The following is a 19,503-nucleotide window of genomic DNA, read 5'->3' on the forward strand; positions in this document are numbered from 1 at the left end:
TTAGGCCTCTTGTGAAGAAGGTCAGGCACAGTCACTCCCCTGGGCCTATGTTTTCTTGCTCCTGAAGTTGTTTACCCCTATCCAGAGCAAAGAATCTGAGAATCAGGTGAAATTAAGATTTCTTGACTCTCCTGCTTTAATGATATCTAATCCAAACTTGAATTTGGCTTGACTAGAGTGTTACTGTCCTACCTTTAGGTAGCCTCTAGAAGACAGACTGTGGCCTGGGCTTAATAGCAATGGGCCCCTGACTAATTGGAATATGTAGGCTTAAATGTGGGAACAGTAGATTTGGTCTATGATTAGTTGCCTTTCTGCTGATAGAACAAAGTACACTAACAAAAAATGTTAAGGAAGAAAGCATTTATTCTAGCTTACAGTTCCAGAGGGGACATCAATCATTGTGGTAATACCTTTCACAATATGGATACAGTCTGGCCAAATTACTTTTACCTAATCCTGCAACCAAAAAGTTAAATCTTATCTTGTTTATAGTGTAGGCAAGCTCACTAAGCCTTGAGTTCCTCTTATAACCTAAACACACTAGTTCTTTGTGACCCTCTCTTGCCCTGGACCTAGAATAGTGTATGCACGTGTATGTGTATATGTTCAAAAGTGTGGCCTGATAATGTCTGTTTATGGTTGTATGTGTGTCTTGATCTAAATCTAGGAATCAAAAATGGCAAAATTATTCAATAAAATAAGGGTTTAACATTTACTTCACTATTTCATGCTGGATATACTTTTTCAGTAAAAAAAAAAGAGCCAGCCCTTCCTTGTTTAAGAACATAGTTCTAAGGGAATTCTGAAGGCACAGATTCTCAGCACTTTGGGTCCCCCGTTGGCCTTAAAACAGATGCTATGAGTCAGTTTGGTTGTTGTTAAGGCATAGCTATAAGGTGGCATTGCATTGCAAATGCTGCTGTCCATCATGGCAGGGAAGGCATGGCAGCAGGAGCAGGAGGCCAGCCCGGCAGTTAGGAAGCAGACTGATCACAGTTCATCTGCACATAAGAAGCAGAGAAAGAGAACAGGAAGCAGGGCCAGGCTATAAAACCACAATACCCACCCTAGAAATGCACTTCCTCCAACAAGGCTCCACTTCCTAAAGGTTCCATAACCTTCCTAAACAGTACCACCAAATGGTGACCAAGTGTTCAAACACACAAGCCTATGGGAGACATTTCACATTCAAACTGCGACAGTCAGAATCACAGACTCTTGTAGTTGATGAAAAATACAAGTATCTTCCCTAACGCTAGGCAACTAGGGTACTGTAATCCCACTATGTGTCACTCACTACTATGGGAGTTGAGACTGTGGGCTGTAAGAAAGTAGGGTGCTGACTGTAATGCAGGAGAGTCTGGGGAAGCATGGGGCAGGTATAGAAAATGGGAAGAGCCAGATTTCCATGAATTTGGTGGTAAGAGGAGGCCCAAGGAGCAACTGTGTCATGTTTAGATTTTTAAAATGAGAGCTTATGTATACAACCCAAAATCAGTCTATGTCTAAAAGAATTTCCCTGACATAAGGCTAGCAAGATAAGCCCAGAAGGTAAAGGTGCTTGCCTCCAAGTCTGATGACCTGAGTTCAAGTCCCAGAACCCACATAAAAAGGCGGAAGGAGAGAAATGACTCCACAAAGTTGTCCTCTGACTACACACATGCATTGGCGTGCACACACACACACACACACACACACACACACAAATTTTTAAAATTTTCCCTGATACATACATTGAATTAGACTTTGAGGTTTACTCTAATTTGATGAATGAGCATCTATATTTCAGTTCAAATGGCTTGTAGTTCCCAAAACTAGTTGTGGCCAGCTAACCTATAGTAAGAGAAATGAAAAACAAATTCTAAGGAAAATGGAAAACAGACCACATGGGAAGTTTGACATTATAAAGTAAAAAGACAACAAACAAGAAAAAGCTGGGCATGATGGCACCGATCTTTAATCCCAGTACTAGGGAGGCAGAGACAAGCAGATCTCTGTGAGTTTGATGTCAGCCTGGTTTCCATAGCAAGTTCCAGACCACTCAGGGCTACATAGTAAGAACCTGTCTCAAAAATAAAACAAAAACCAAGGGAAAAACCTCACACATTATCAGAAATGTACAAGTTTCCTTAATTATCTCTGATAGAATGTGTAACTTGTAGGAGAGCTTCCTTTGGACCTAAATTCCTCAAGGTAGCCAAATGGCCCAAATTGGAGGCTTGGCCTTTAATCGGGTCTTATCAATTGGTCACTTCCCTAACTGACAGAGACTTGTTAGCTCCATAAGTCTGTTCTGGCAGCCTGGCCTTATTAACTGATCGCGACAGAGACTGTTTGCAGTGTCAACCTCAAGGACCACAAGGACAGTGATGCCTGACACCTGACACTGAGCGAATTCCTACAGCTGCGTTCATTAGGGTCCCTATAGAAATCCAGATTGCTCTGCTTATTGATGCTGATGTCTGCATCCATGGACAAGACACCGGCCCTTTGCTATGTTCTCCTGAAGTAAAGAGGACATATTCCTTGCCTGTTGCAGGTCTAGCTCTGGTTCTTATTTCTTAACTTTAAACTCCTTCCTTTTTCTGCCATCCTAAATCTAACAATCTCTGCTCCCATGATGAGTGCATCATGTGCTACCTCAAGTGGTTCAGTAAAAGTCACTCTCTTCTGGCCAAGTTATTTGTAAGCTCACAAAGGTGAAGTGAGATGACCGTCAGGCCCTAAATTTAGAGGTTGGGATTATGGAGAAAGGAATGCCATGATGCCTGGGGAAAGAGTGATGAGAAAGGAAATCCAATAGGGCGATTTAGAAAAGGACTTGAGTCAGAGTCAGCCGGGCAGCATGTCAAACAAATGAGCCATCGTAATCCTCACATAACATTTCAGAAACGACTGCCTCAAGATTAGCACTGGCTTCACAGTCAGAATTCTCTTTTCCTTTTCTTAGAATCGACACAGTGCTCTTCAAAATGTCTAAAGACAGGTGATGACCATTGGGTCAGTGTTTTGTATGTGCAGTTCTGGTCTGGAACTAAGTGCTTACATGCCTTTCACAACATCCTCATGAGAGTAGATGCTATTATTATCTGCTCCCCTAAGCATGGGGCACCCATCAACCCCACTTAAGATGTTGAGTAACTTGCCCAAAGTCACATAGCTAGTAAATGACAGAGCCAAGACACAGACTTATGACTGCTGACTCAAAAGCTTGAGTTTTTCATCACAACTTCACAGTACTTCCTCAGACTACAAGCTAGGAAACTTGATTGCTGTGTTGTTTTAACATTTAAAAAGCATTTAAAGTTGATTGTGGTGGTGCACACCTTTAAGCCCAGCAGAGGCAGAGGGAGGCAGATCTCTGTGAGTTCAAGGCCAGCCTGGTCTACATAGTGAGTTCCAGGCAGAGGCAGAGGCAGGCAGATCTCTGTGAGTTCAAGGCCAGCCTGGTCTACATAGTGAGTTCCAGGCCAGTTGGGACTACAGGGAAACCCTGTCGTAGAAAGGCCAGAAATAAAAATAAATAAATAAATAAAAAGCATTTAAATGTTTTCCATATTTCATTTATTCTGTAGCCCAGGCTCCCATCCTCCTGCCTCAGCTTCCCCAGTAGCAGAGATTACAGGCCTGCAGCACCGGGCCCAGGTCTATATCTCATGTTAGTCTCAAACTAGGGAATTTTAAACATATTTGATTTATTATTTTTATTTAATGTGTATGAGTGGATTGCCCACATGAATGTTAGTGTGCCCATGTCATGCAATGCCTGTAGAAATCAGAAGAGGGCATCAGATCCCCTGGAACTGAGATCTACGGATGGTTGTTAACTGCCATGTAGGTGCTGGAAACTGAATCTGGGTCCTCTGCAAGAGCAGCCAGTGATCTTAACTGCTGAGTCATCTCTCCAGGTCCCTCTAGTGAATTTAAGCATTATTTTCTTTTCTAGAAGATTCAAGTTTGTCCGTAGAGACAGAAAGCAGACCAGTGGCTACTTAAGGATGGGAGAGGCCTGAAAGAGACTGAAAAAAGAAATTATAAAGTTGCAGGTAGAAACTTTGGGGAGCAATAAGTATATATGCCCACCATAGGTTGATTGCTGGGATGATTTCACAGTGTATATCAACTTTGTCAAATCATATACTATAAATATGTAGTTTCTTTCATGTCAATTACATCTTGTTTTTAGATGAGGAAGTAGGTATCATGAGAAACTTGAAGGATCTTATCTGAGATTACTTAGAAAGAGGTAGCAGAGACAGCATAATAATATGGTTTTTGTTTGTTTTTGAGGCAAGGTCTCTTTACGCAGTCCTAGCTGGCCTGGAACTGGCTATATAGACTGGGGTGCCTTGAACTCACAGAGGTCTGCCTGCCTCTGCCATTCCAAGTGCTGGAACTAAAGGTGTGCACCACATCTGACAAATTTGGTTTACAAGATTCTTGATCAAAGCCAGGTGTGGCAGCCCATACTTGTAACCATACACTGGAGACAGAGGCAGAAGGTACTGCTGTGAATTTGGTGCCAGCCTCGACTACATAGTAAGTTCCAGGCCAGTGTGGGCTACAGAGTAATATCAATGAAATGAAATAAAATAAAATATTGGGAGGCATGGTGTATACCTATAAGCCTAGCACTTGTAATACAGGAAGGAGGATCATAAGTTTAAGGTCATCCTCTCTCTGCTATAGAGTGGTGAGCCTAGAGACACATGAGACCTAGTCTCTAAACCACACACACACACACACACACACACACACACACACACACACTGTCCTAGTTACTTTCTATTGCTGTGATAAAAACCCTGACCAAAACCAACTTTTTGGGGAAAGGGTTTATTTGGCTTACAGCACAGTCCATCATCAAGGAAAGCCACAGCAGGAACTCAGGGCAGTAACCTGGTGCACAGACCATGGGGTTATGCTGCTTACTGACTTGCTCCTCTAGCCAGTTCACAGCCTGCTTTCTTACATAACACATGACCACCTGTTCAGGGGTGGCACCACCCACAGTGGGCTGGGCCTACCTACATCACTCAACAATCAAGAAAATGCCCGCCAGACATGGCCATAGGTCAATTCAATGCAGGAAATTCCTTAATTTACATTACCTCCAACCACATGTGTCAAGTTGACAACTGAAACTGTTCTTGAACACACACACACACACACACACACACACACACACACACACAGTTTTTTCACCTAAATTTGGTAAATTTTTTCCACATGGTTTTATTTATTTTTTAAAACATGGAGCACTTCACAAATTTATATGTGCTCTTTGCCCAGGGGCCATGTTAATCTTTGTATTGTCCCAATTTTAGTATATGTGCTGTTAGAGTTAGCACCCAATATAGTTTATAAAAAGGCAAATGCACATCTTCAGAAGCCTGTCTTCATGCTGTATAATCTATAAGGAATTTTTAATAAGGAATTCTGTAATATATGGCCAGCAGGGGGCAACTAAATACTTGGAAAACAGGAACGTGCAAGAAAAAGTTAAAATTGGGATTTTCTGTTGGCATTGTGCTGTATGAGACAGCTGAGTGCCTTTAAGATGGTAATTAACACCCAGTCACACAGTCACACATTGAATTTGTGAAAATAATTGAAGCACTCTTCTAAGTAGATTATAAGAATCCTATTCTAACTTCTAAGTTCTGTGTGGAATAGATTGTTTGGGTTTTGGGTAATTTATGTATTTATAATTGATGAGGTTTTAAAAATTCTTGTAGAGACTCCCAAAATGATATAGGCTATTGCCACAGCCCATGATGGCCTCCCACAATTTGAAGGTAAGACCCTACAGCTGAAGACAGAACATATGTTGCATTTGGAGCAATAGAGCTTGAACTGACCTGAAACCACTTTCCCTGAAGGCTAGGTCTCATAGCTTTGGCGATCACTATGAAGGTGCCAAGGGAAAAACATCAATCGATGGTCCAACACCAGCTTCAAAACAAAATAACCACATCAATGGTTGGTACAGCATACGACAATGGTGTAGGAGTGACACTTTTATCTTGGGGGCAATCAACATCTACGCAATTGGACTAAAAACTCACTCAATGGGAGGAAACTCAAGTGTGGGCCTGTAAACATAACCAAATACACATGGCTGGAGAGGTCATACATAGATCTTAGAGAAAACCCAAGACCATCACATCCATACACTAATATAATTTCTTGCTGTGTGCAAAAGATGTATCCTTATATTTACAAACATTCCGGTCACCACTCATCAAAGAAGCTTTTTTGCATCAGTTGCCCAGGCCTAAGGTGACACATCTACAATGAAACCTCTACACCTAAGGCACACGGAACATTGAACAGGGATAATGAAGATGACACTAATGAATCTCTCAATTATCATTAATGAAAATCCCTCATGCATCAGAGGGCCAGGAACACAAAAGGTCACAAGTGGTCAAAATGTAGAGATTAAGAGTCTGCAGATTAGCCGGGCAAGGTGGCACACGCCTTTAATCCCAGCACTTGGGAGGCAGAGGCCAGCCTGGTTCACATAGTAGTCCAGGACAGCTGAGGCTGCAGGGAGACCCTGTCTCAAAAAGACCAAAAAAAAAAAAGGTCTGCAGATTACTAGATTACTGGTCCTTAGACAGGATGCCTATAAATGCACTTTCAATTTAAGATTATTTCAAGCTTATTTTTGTAGAGACATAACCCCACTGTAGTTAAGTTAATCTGAGCCATTTCCCAACCTTCATTTGTGGAGACTAATTTTTGATGTTATTCTTAGCATATATTAATTACACATAAAACATGTTTCATTATGACGTCTTACAGGTACACCATGCATTTTGATCATATTCACCCATTACCCTCGCTTTCCCATTCCTACCACTCTCACACTTCTTCCCAGTTAGTCATCTTTTTACTTTTACCCAATGAGTTGCATTAGGGTTGCTTATAGAAGGTTGTGTGAGGACTTGTTTACAGTGGCATGGGCACTGTACCCACGGGTACACCACTGAAGACAATTTCTCTCTGTTATCAACCATTAGCTGCCTTTAAACCCTCAGGACAAGGTGGGGCATTTCAAAGCTCTTCCCTCTTTTTTTTTTTGAAGCAGGGTCTCCCTGTAGCGCCAGCTGTCCTGGAACTCCTTATGTAGACCAGGTTGGCCTTGAACTCACCAAGAGAACCGCCTGCCCCTGCTCCCCAAGTGCTGGGACTAAAGGTGTGCGCCACCACGCCTGATGAGGCTCTTCCCTCTTAATGGCAGGATGTTGACAGGCCCCACTTTGTGCCTGTCTTATGCAGATACTCATAGGTACTGTTGAAGAGTCTCAAGTCATGCCAGGTCAGGTTTTTTGCCTACATGTATGTGAATGCACTATGTGTGTGCAATGCCTGTTGAGGTGAGAAGAGGGCATTGAATTCCCCTGGAACTGGAGTTAAGGATGGTTGTTAGCCACCATGTGGGTACTGGGAACTTAACCCCAGTCCTCTGGAAGATCAGCTAGTGCTCTTAATCACTGAGTCACTTCTCTAGCCCAAGAGACTAATTTTTAAACCTTGTCAGTGTTCTCCAGAGAAACCAAGCCAATACAATGCATATAAGATATTTAGATATAGATGTTTATTTTAAAGAGTTGGCACATGTGACTGTGGTGACCTATGAAAGGGTTTCAGTTCGAGTCCAAAGGTAAGATAGTGTCAGAATTGCTTCTTGCTCTGGGCAGGTAGGTCTTTGATGTATTAAGGCCTTCAGCCAACTGGAGAGGGTCCAGTCACGTTATGAAGGACAAACTGCTTCACTCAAAGTCCACAGATTTAAATGTTAATCTCCTCCAAAAACACTTTCACAGAAACATCCAGAATAATGTTTAACCAAATATCTGTGCAACATGACCCAGGCTAGTTGGCCTATGAAATTAATCATCACAGTTGTCTTATTTGTTGATATCACAGCTCAAAATGGGAAAATATCCTATATGGTCAAATATTCTAAGCTTTATTAGTATTAGCACAGAGAAAGTCTTCATTCATGCTGATTTAAGTTGAACTGAGATTACATGAATTGAATTAAATATCACTAGTGGCAGCTGGGTTCCACCAGACTTCCATGTGAGGAAGGATACAGGGCAAGCTCTGGTCAGCTTGTCCAGCTTTACCTACTGGCTCCCCTGAGAACCTGTGTGCAATTCTGGATTAGTTACTTAATTTTGATATAACTCTCCATTTCTTCACCCATACAAAGAACAGTAATAATGACTACTTATGGTGCATTTTGCTATTGTTAAGCAGCATTCTCTACTTTTTCCTTCTGGATACTCAGTGGACTGAACATTTCTCAACACTCCTGCAATTGGAAGAAGCCATGTGGCCAAGCCTAGTCAGTGAATACTGAGGAACTGACATGTATCAGGCAGGTGTGGTAGCACACACCTGCAATCCTAGCACTCAGGAAGAGGAGGAGGCAGGACCATCAGGAGTTCAAAATCCTCCTCCTCAGATACATAGATGTTCTAGGTCAATATGAATTTCTGAAGTCTTTCTTCCCTGCTTCCCCCACTTTGGCAATCTGGAACAAAATATTTCTGTTAATATATAATTGGTAGTCAGGTGTGGTGGCACATGCCTTTAGTCCCAGCACTTGGGAGGCAGAGGCAGGTAGATCTCTGTGACTTCAAAGCCAGCCTGGTCTACATAGTAAGTTCTAGGCCAGCTGGAGCTACAGGGAGACCCTGTCTCAAAAAGACCCCAAAAAGTGGTGTAATTGGTAAGATAATTTAAGATAATTGTTAAGATATAACTGGTAGTACCCTAGGGTTGAAGCAGCCTAGATTTTCATGTTGCTACATGGAAGACAGCAGCTTGGAGAGCTGCCTGCATCCAGAGCCAACTTTTTGAGAATAAGAAATTAACCTAGTTAAATAATTAACTTTTTAAAGACTTTTCTGGCACAGTTTTTCCTAGAACTGTTTAGAGGGTTCGGTGAGATACTGCATGAGAACTGCTTATAAGCACTCAAATGTTAAAATACTGATCAAATCATATCAGCTTTAAACAAAATATTTTTCCTTTGAGAATGTAAGCCAGAAATGATCTATGGCTCACACCTGTAATCTCAGTACCTAAGACGCTGAGACAAACTGACTGCCATGAGTTTGAGGCCAGCCTGGTCTATGCAATGAGACTGTCACCCAAAATCCAAAAACACAGAAGCAACTAAAACAAAGACGGAAAAGAAAAAGAAAGAAAAAAGGAAAGTTGAACAACAGACAAATTAAAGTGCCAGGTGAGTTTTGTTTAAAATATTTCCCAGTACCATCTCATTCATGAATAAATGAACTTTTAAAAAGGTGTGCTAACCCTTTGATAACTGCTATCATTCTTTTCACCAGACTGGCAAGATTTCAATTTCCATTTCTTCTGGTACACTTGTGCTCTCATTGAACAAATACTTTTGGAGACAGTTGTCCACAAGAAACTTAGCTGTCCACAAGCCAAAGAGATGGCTCAGTGGGTAAAGGCACTTGTTATGCAAACCTAATGACCTGAGTTCAGTCTCTAGAACGCATGGAAAGATGGAAGGAGAGAACTCACTCCACAAAAGTGTTCTCTGATCTCCACTGGTGCACTGTGGCATGCATGTCCCTGCCACCATGTATACATACACAATAATAATAAAAAAAATTGGTAACCAGGCATGAGGTTACATGCTTGTAAAACCATATGCTTGGGAAACTGAAGCAAGAGGATTGCCACACTCAAAGCCATCTTGGGCAATTTAGTAATTTCTTGTTTCGAAATAAAATACAAAAAAGTGGGGGGAGGCCAGAGGTGTTAGCTAAGTGGTAGAGTGTTTATTAGCATGCACCAGGCCCTGAGTTCAATTCTCACTATTGAGAAAAAAAATATTTTCTTGGGGCTAAGGGAGCTGGAGAGATGGTTCTGTGGGCAAAATGCTTGCACAAGGCTGAGTTTTAGATAACCAGTACTCATGTAAAAACGTGGTCATGGTGGCAAAAGCTTGTTATCTGAGCACTGGGAGGTCGAGACAGGAGGATCCCAGTGGCTGATCCCAGACCAGCCAGTCTAACCAATCAGTGAGTTCCAGTTTCAGTGAGACCCTCTTTCAAAAAATGAGGATGGGACTAGAAAAATGGTTTGGCATGTAAAGCACTTGCTGCATAAGCCTGAGGACCAGAGTTTGATTCCCAGAACTCAAGTAAAGGTGGAAGGAGAGAACCAACTCCACAGAGTTGTGCTCTGACCTTCACATGTGAGCTGTTACGCACATGTGCCCACACATGTGTGTCATGCACACATAATAATAAATTTAAAAAATACATTTTTTTAAATACGGGAGAACAATAAAGGAAGACACCTACTACTGAACTCTGGCTCTACAAGCACACATTGGTATGCTTACCCACACACACCCCTGTATAACACATACACCCCCCCACCCCACCCCCACACAGCCACAAAGTACCAGCAGTGATAGTTGCTCATTTTTTTAAAAAATATTTATTTTTATTTTATGTGTATGAGTGTATTACCTGCATGTATGTGAGTGCACCTGTGTTGTGCAATGCTGTGGAGATCAGAAGAGGGCTTCGGATTCCCCTGGAACTGGAGTTAAGGATGGTTCATAGCTGCCATGTGGGTGCTGGAAATTGAACCTGGGTCCTCACAAGAGCAGTAAGTGCTCTCAACCACTGAACCATCTCTCCAGCCCCAATTTGCTCATGTTTCTTAACTCTTCTCTGAATTCAGAAACAGCTGATATGAAGGCACAGAGGAAGATGAAGGAAAGAAGGAGGAGGAGAAGGAAAAACCTGGATTGGGGATATGACTCAGTGGCAAATTTCTTGCTTAGAATATGGGAGGTTCTTGGTTCAATCTTCTGTACCACAAAAGTGACAACAACTTACTGTTCTTTCTGATAGAGCTTCTTCATATGAATTCAATGCACAATCACAACCAGTTTTCTCCTCCTCCCCTATCCATCTTTTCAGTTTCTTTTTTAAATAACTCCCCTAAGAACAAATGGGGAATGACTCATCAGTGCAGGCAGACAACTTGTTTCACAGTTGGTGTGGTCAACAGCAGAAAGAATGAGAGATCTCAGGTTACTTTAGAAGACAACACTAGGTCCTGATACGTAGGTTTTTAGTTTATTACATGTATGAGAAACACAGCAAACAGAATTCATGGTGGGTAGGCAAATTTGAAAAAGACAGCAAGGGGGCTGGAAAGATGGCTCAGCAGTTAAGAACACTGACTGCTCTTGCAGAGGATCCGGGTTTGATTCCCAGCACCCACATGGCAGCTACGAACTGTCCTTAACTCCAGTTCCAGGGGAATCTGATGCCCTCTTCTGATCTCCGCCGTATTGCATGACACGGGTGCACTCCCATACGTGCAGGCAATACACTCATACAATAAAAATAATAATATATTTTTTAAAAAGACAGCAAGGAGAGGATTGGGTCTTACCTTCTCTTTCCCAAATCATTAATAAAAATACTACTGTTTGAAGAAGGCAAAGGAACAAAAGATGGAATCACTTTTCTCTACAGCTGGAAAGGAGCATATTCCCTTTGTAAGAGCTCGGTAGGAAAAAGGTGGCATACTATATCAGCAACATATGAATAAATCATTGCTGTTTATGTAAAAAGTTTATGCCCTCCGCCAGTTTATATGTCAAAATCCTCACTTCCCCCCAGTGATGGTTGTATTAGGAGGTATGCCTTTGGGAGGTGACTGGGACATGGAGGCAGAGCCCTCATAAATGAAATTGGCATCTTTATAAAAGGGTTCTGAGGGCTGCTGAGATGGCTCAGAGTTGCGGCAAAGGCACTTGCTACCAAACCCCAAAACTTGAGTTCAGTCTCCAAGGCCCACATGGTGGAAGGAGAGAGTCAATTCACACAAATTGTCTTCTAACCTTCATAAGTGTGCAGTTGTACATGCTGAATAAATAAATAATAAATAAATAAATGTAATAATTTTTAAGAGGCCTAAAGGGGGGTGCTGAAAGACATCCCCTCATTCCTCCCTGTGAGGAAAAACTCGGAAGACAGCTATTTATGAGAAAGTAGGCCCTGTGAGACACAAATCTGCTGATGTGTTGATCTTGGACTTCCAGCCTCCAGCACTATCAGCAATGGATTTCTGCCACCTAATCCAGTTGATGGTATTTTGTTACAACAGCCACAACATGTTAAGATAATTGTGACATTTTAGAACGTTTGCATGTTCTGACTTTTTTATTATATATGAGTAATTTTTAGAGTATCATAAAAACATAAGAATTTAAATACTATTGGAGATATAAATTAAAATGCTTGCCTAGCATGCCTGAGGCACCAGCACAGAAAAGAATGTAAATATTATAAAACATTTATTGCATGCTAACATTTTCTAGTGGCAATTTTTCCTAACTCTCCCTTCCTAATTTTCACTCAAAATAAATTGTTCTTCAGGAAACAATGGTAACTCATTAACAACTACTTACTGAATACATATGTGCAAAATCCTGGGAATGCATTCAGTGGTCATGTTCACCTATTAATTCTTCGTTAGCCGGATTCTCATTTTTTGATACAATGACTTAACTTTCCTTCCTTCCTCCCTTCTTTAAACCCTCCCCCCTAATTTTCTTTTTTTTCTTTCTTCTTTCTTTCTTTTCTTTCTTTCTTTCTTTTCTTTCTTTCTTCTTCCCTCCTTCATCGTCTTCAATTTTATTCATTTATTTGTAACTTTGAGTGTGTGTGTGTGTGTGTGTGTGTGTATACATATGTGTATGTGTGTGTTGGGGGAGTTGCACACAGTATATGGTATGGCAATTAGAGAACAACTTTGCAGAGTCGACTCTCTCCTTCCACCTTTACATGGATTCTAGGGATTGAACTTAGTTTATCAGGCTTGCAAAGAAAGCACCTTTACCTGATGATCCACCTTGCCAATCTTTCTTTTTCTAAGACAAGGTTTTGCTATGAAGTCCAGGTTGACCCTGAACTTTCTTGTTGCTCAAGCTGGCCTTCAACTCAAAATCATCCTGCTTCAGCCTGCCAAGTACTAGAGTAACAGATGTATACTACCATGCCTAGCTCTAATTTCTTTCATAAAAGTTTTATAGTTTTCAGAATACAAATATGTCTTAGTATATTCTTGGGTGTTTTGTTTGTTTGTTTGTTTGAGATAGGGTCTTGAAAAGCCCAAGTTGTCCTCCAACATCCTGTGTAGCTACGGATGACTTTGAACTCCTCTGTTTCTACTTCCCAAATGCTGGCATTAAAAATATGTGCCACCACCTCTGGCTATTACTAGATATTTTGTTCTTTTTGGTGCTGCTGTAAATAAAATTGGTTTTCTAATTTCCTTTTCAGATAGCTTTTAGTGTATAGAAATGCAATTAGTTCTTGTGTCCTACAACTTTACTGAATGTTTATTTGTTCTAGCAGGTTGTTTAGTTTTTTGATACAGGGTCTACCTATAGCCTCAGCTGTCCCAAAACTCACTATGTACACCAGACTGGCCTCTGTCTTACAGAGATCTGTCTGCCTCTGTCTCCTGAGTGCTGGGATTAAAAGTGTGTGTCATCACACCTAGATGTTTTTTAACAAAAGCTTTGGATTTTTCTATATGTAAGGTTATGCCATATGCAACGGTTACTTGCCATATGCAAGTGTTACTTTTGTCCCCAAACTTGGGTGTTATTTCATTTTCTTGCCTAGTTGCTTTGCCCTAGGACCTTCAGCACCATGTTGGGGTGTTCTAGTTTGGTTTCCTGTTGATGTGGTAAGACACTGACCCAAACCAACTTGGAGAGGAATGGGTTTATTTGGCTTACAGTTCATCATCAAGGGAAGTCAAGGCAGAAATCCAAGGTGGGAACCTGGAGGCAGGAACTGAAATAGAAACCATAAAGGACCACTGCTTACAGGCTTGCCTCCTCTGGCTTGTTAGCTACATTTCTTAAACAGTCCACACCCACCTGCCTAAGGATGGCACTGACCACAGTGGGCTGGGGCATCTTACATCAATTAGCAGTCAAGAAAATGCCCCATAAATATGCCTACAGGCCAATCTGATGGAGGAAATTCTTCAGTTGAGGTTCCCTCTTGGGGATGGGGTGTCTCTACTTTGTGTCAAGTTGACAAAAACAAATAAGGAAATGCTAAATGGAGGGAAATGGTGGCACCTTTGCCTTTCCTTGTTCTCAGAAGAACTTTATTTTTTTACTATTATGATGGTAGCTGTGGGCTTTTCACATATGACTTTATTATATGAAGTCATTTCCTTCTGTTCCTACTGTGTTGAGAGATTTTTATTTTGCTGAATTTGTCATGCACATTTTACGCATTTATTGAGATGATGTTTTTGTGCTGTGTTCTGAGAATGGGTATTACCACAGTAACTGGTTTTAACATGTTGAAATTCTCACATGTAGGCATAAATCCCACTCAGTCATGGTGCGTGTGGATTCAGTTTGATAGAATTTTGCTGAATATTTTTATATCTATTCTTCAGGGATGCTTACCTGTAAAAGAAATAGGACTTATGATGTCTTTATGTGAGGTTAGTATCTGAGCAATGCTAACTTCATGAAACTAGTTTGAAATCTTACCCTACTCTTCAGTTTTCTGAAAGAGCCTTAGAAGGATTGGTTGGAAAGAATTCTTCTTTAAGTGTTTGCTGGAGTTCACCAGTGAAACCATCTAATCAGACTTTTTTGTTGGGACCTAATCATTATACGACCTGTAGGTGTGCTCAGAATTTATTTAGTTATGACTGTCTTGGTAGGTTATATGTTTCTAAGAAGTTATACACTTTTCATAGGTTACCTAGAGACTTTTGATACATTGCATATAATGTGTATTCTCTCATTGAAAACATATCTTTGCTGTTGCATGTGTCTTTTTTTTCAACAGTCTCATACAGCCCAGACTAGTCTGCAACTGACTATGTAGCTGAGGATGACCTTGAATATTTTTTAAAAAGATTTATTATGTGTATTTGTGTGTGTCTGTTTGAGTGTGTGCCACATGTGTGCAGGTGTCTGTGGAGGCCAGAAGGAGGTGATAGATTCCCTGAAACTGGGTCAAAGGCAATTGTAGGCTGTCCGATGTCAGTGCTGGGACCAAACTTGGGTTCTCTGTAAGAGCAATAAGTGCTCTTACCACTGAGTCATCTCCCTCACTCTAGCCTTGAATTTTTGATCCTTCTGCCTCTACCTCTCACATACTGGTATCACAGGCATATATCACTGTGCCTAGCTTTTTTCTTCATATGCTAAGAGCTTGTCAATTTTAGTTATTTCAGAAAATCAGTTCTTAGTTGGGTTCACTGATTTTTTTGCATTGTTGCATTTTTTTTCTATCTTTTAAAAAAGATTCCTTTCTTTTTATTATATGTGCATGTTTTGCCTGGGTGTATGTGTAGGATGTGTGTGCCTGGTGCTCAAAGTGTCCAGAAGAGGCCATCAGATCCCTTGAAACTGAAGTTACATACAGTTGTGAACTGCCCTGTGGGTGCTGAGAACTGAACCCAGGTCCTCTGCAGGAGTAGTAAGGCTCTTAATCCATGATCCATCTCTCCAGCCCCAACTTTTTTTTCTATTTAATTTGCTTTAATATTTACTATTTCATTTTCTAAATTTGAATTTAATTCTTATTTTCTAGTTGCTTGAGATGCTGATTTAATTTATTTGAGATCTTTCTTGAGAACTCTCTGATCTTTTTTAATGTAGCTTCTGTTTGTCATTATGAACTCTGCCACTACTTCTGTTGCATTCCACAGATTTTGATTTTTTAAAATTTTAGTTTGTGTAGAGCCCATCTTTTTCTCCTCCTCCTCCTTTTTTTTTTTTAAAACAGGGTCTCTCTATAGCCACAGCTGGCCTGGAACTCACTGTATAGACCAGGCTGGCCTCAATCTCACAGAGATCCACCCGCCTCTGCTTCCCAAGTACTGGGATTAAAGTTGCACACCTGCTGTAGAGCCTGTCTTCTTTTAAAGACATATTTTATTTATTTTTTATTTTATATGTATGAGTGTATTGCCTGCATGTATGTAAGTGCACCCATGTCCTGCAATGCCTGAGGAGATCAGAAGATGGTGATGAATCCCCTGTGGGTGCTGGGAATTGAACCCAGGTCCTCTGTAAGAACAGACAGTGCTTTTAATGACTGAGTCATCTCTCCAGCCCCAAGCCCATCTTCTGAAATTGTGAGTTGGGACTTCATGTGGGGTCAGGTAACTGACTGTGAAGTTCTGGAAAAAATTGACATCAGTAAAAGATTTCTGAACATGTAACAATGAAAAATAAATTAAAAGTAAAAGGTATAAGGAATCTGAGGTTTTCTCCAGTGCTGGTTAGTATTGCATCATGAGACTTTACTGCAGCCTGGTTCTGAGTATGAAACATGAAGACTGCACTAAACATGCAGTCATACTATGCAGCACCAACAAATACTGCCTGAAACATCTGGGCAAGGATCTAAGATTATTGTATGTCATGAAGTGTTGTAATTTTACTGTTCACATGGTTCTTTGTTCTTAGAGAAACATAATGGTTTCATTACTGAAAACAAGGACTTTTAGTATTTTCCTACCACCATATATATAAAATTAGTATACCTTAATCAGATATAGAGATTAGAAACGTATGTGCAAACATCTAAGTGTTAATTGCATTAAAAATGAATTTTTCTGTATGAAACTGTGTATTTTAGTAACGAAATGGAGATCTTTTTTAAAGGTTAAAACCTCATTCAATTTTATGTCTTATAGGGTTTATACTGAGTACAATATTGTATAACTGTATTAATTCAACTGTCAACCTAAAAATTTACAGCCAATTTTGAAAGAGATGCATCTTAGCTCTGGAAATAGTTATTGAATATGTCAACGCTGTTGTAATGATTGCTTCTAATTATGTGGTTATTGAATAAATAATTTTTAAGGCAAAAAAATAGTATATCTTTGGATTGTATTGTTTCAGTATGTTTGATTTGAGGGTGTTTCGGATTGTTCATTTGTTTGTTTTTATGTTTGAGATAGAATCTTACATGCTTAGGCTGGCCTTGAATTCACAATGTAGCTAAATTCTGGGATTACAGTCATGAGCCCATAAGCCTTACTAGAATGTTTGATTTTCAAACTTACCATTTGAGGGGCTGGAGACATGGCTCAGTGGTTAGGAGCACTGGATGCTCTTGCAGAGGACCTGTGTTCGAGTCCCAGCACCAAGAAGGTTGCTAACAACCATCTGTAATTCCAGTTCTGGGAGAATTCAATGCTCTCTTTTGACCTCCACAGGCATTGCATGACATAGGTGCGCTTACATACATGCAGGCAGTATACTCATACATATAAAAATGAAAATAGTGAATAAAATATTTTTAAAAACTTGCCATTTGGGATGCTGACTTAAATTTCATAAAACAAACATTAAGTGAATTTTGGCTTGCAATTAGGACATAATTTCCAGCAATTTCTTTACCATTTTTATTTATTCATTTCTTTGGAGATTGAAAAAAAAGCTGGTAGGGGCTAGAGAGATGGCTCAGCGGTTAAGAGCACTGACTGCTCTTGCAAAGGGCGCTGCTTCGATTCCCAGCATCACATGGCAGCTATGAACCGCCCTTAACTCCAGTTCCAGGGGAATCTGAAGCCCTCTTCTGACCTCCATGGCATTGCATGACACAGGTGCACTCACATACATACAGGCAATACACTCATACACAGAAAATAAAATAATAAATAAAATATTTAAAAAGATGGCAAAGAAATTAATAGAAATCCTTAGTAAAGGTTTGGGTTGTATATACCTGGGATTTGGGTTTTATATACCTGGGATTGTGTAAAAATTCCTTGTACAAAAAGGAGTTGCCAATAGACAAAGTTTAAGAAGCCCTAGTCTATGGGTTTTTTGGGGGGGGCGGTATTGTTTGCTTGTCTGGTACTGTCAACCTAGATCTGCAGTCTATCACTGAGCTACAACCCTGCTCCTTTAAAACATTTTTTAACTTTTTTATTCTTTTCTTTTCCCCCAGACAGTGTCATGTCATGGAGCCCTGACTGGCATCAAACTCATGGCAACTTTCCTTCTCCAACCTGGGATTACAGGTAAACACCACCATGCCCAACTTACATACTTTGTATTTTAGGATAGTCTCACTAAATTACTCAGGTTGGCCTTGAACTTGCAATTCTCCTGCCTTAACCTCCCAAGTAGCAGGGATTACAGGCCTGCACCATTGGGTTCAGGTAGTGATATTTTATTATTTCCTAACTTCTTTGACACAATTGATTTTGTGAGTACGCTGGTTAATTTCCATGTGTTCAGTCAGGATCCTTTATGCGACTGCTGCTACCACTGCTACCTTCTCCTCCTCTTCTGTCTTCTGTTCATTTTGTTTAAAGACAGGGTCTTGTTATGTAGTCCAGGCTGGGCTTATACTCTCTATCCCCTTGCCTTAGCCTCTTGAGTACTAGGTACAGGGTGAGCCACCACACTTGGATTTTATTTTCTTAATTTTTTAAAGAGAGGGTTCATGTAGCCCAGACTGGCCTTAAACTCCTGACCCTCCTGCCTCAATTTCCCAAGAGCTGGGATTATAGGGGTGTGCCGCTACACAAGTTTAAGAATCTTTCTCTTACACTATGCAGTAGAGGTTTTATAAAGTTTTTAATTAGCATGTATTAGTTACACATAATAATTGTTTCATTATGACATTTCACACATGTATTGTTTTTATTTAAAATTTTTTTATTAACTTTTTTTATCTTTTAGAAGAAGCATTTCATTACAGCTTTAGCATACTCAATAACAGTTTCCAGAGCAAAGATACATCTCTCAAAAGTGGCTATAAAATTTTTAGGTTCACTGAATACAGTTATACAATACTGAACTCAGCATAAACAATGTAAGACATAAAACTGAATGAGTTTTTAACCTTTCAAAAAGATCTCCATTTCATTTTAAAATACTGTTTCTTACAGAAAGATACATTCTTTTTGCTAATAACACTTTGATGTTGGCACATGCATCTCTAATCTGTATGTATCTGATTATTACTAGTCATAATCTGTTGCACTTGGATCGGCACCTGTGTATGTCTATAAAGTCATTGGGTGGATTTCAATGGTAATGTTTATCACCTCTACTAATTAACATAAGTTTTCATGGTACCTCCTCAAATAAAATCCACTTTTAAAAATTTGTTGATTTTTTGTGTGTTTGTGTGTCTATCACACAGAACATCCCAAACCACCTTCTTCATCTATACACCCATTTCCCATTTGGCACCCTCCCATAGCCCCCCCCCCACTAGAGCTCTTATACTCTGTCATCCCTGCTACTGTCCACTATGTTGTCAGCACCCCAGACTTTCCCCACTACTTGTCCATCCAGTGAATCTAGTCACCCTATCTAGAGGTCTTTGTTTTGGGAAGGTCAGGGGTTCCTCATCTAGCAGCAATCAGTTGTCAATATTCCTTTAGATAAGATTG

The 19,503-nt window shown here is 40.3% G+C and overlaps 1 long non-coding RNA gene and 1 other non-coding gene across 3 annotated transcripts in view; both read right to left on the reverse strand.

Annotated features, from left to right (window-relative positions):
* Positions 1 to 3,841: 3,841 nt before the first annotated feature.
* The window catches only part of LOC103740580, a 38,018-nt gene continuing 22,356 nt past the window's right edge, over positions 3,842 to 19,503 (reverse strand). The window contains exons 4-5 of one of the 2 annotated variants that reach the window (XR_003850796.1): positions 5,865 to 5,958; positions 3,842 to 4,022 (exon numbers count right to left, since the gene is read on the reverse strand). This is a non-coding gene — a long non-coding RNA (uncharacterized LOC103740580). The remainder of the gene's footprint in view (positions 4,023 to 5,864; positions 5,959 to 19,503) is intronic. The other variant, XR_001872629.2, reaches the window with a different exon arrangement.
* LOC115071710 lies at positions 5,251 to 5,354 on the reverse strand. The gene has a single exon (XR_003850797.1). It is a non-coding gene; the product is annotated as a U6 spliceosomal RNA (small nuclear RNA).

The sequence above is a fragment of the Nannospalax galili genome, unplaced genomic scaffold (genome assembly GCF_000622305.1).
Source record: "Nannospalax galili isolate Female #2095 unplaced genomic scaffold, S.galili_v1.0 scaffold2441, whole genome shotgun sequence".
Taxonomy (NCBI): domain Eukaryota; kingdom Metazoa; phylum Chordata; class Mammalia; order Rodentia; family Spalacidae; genus Nannospalax; species Nannospalax galili.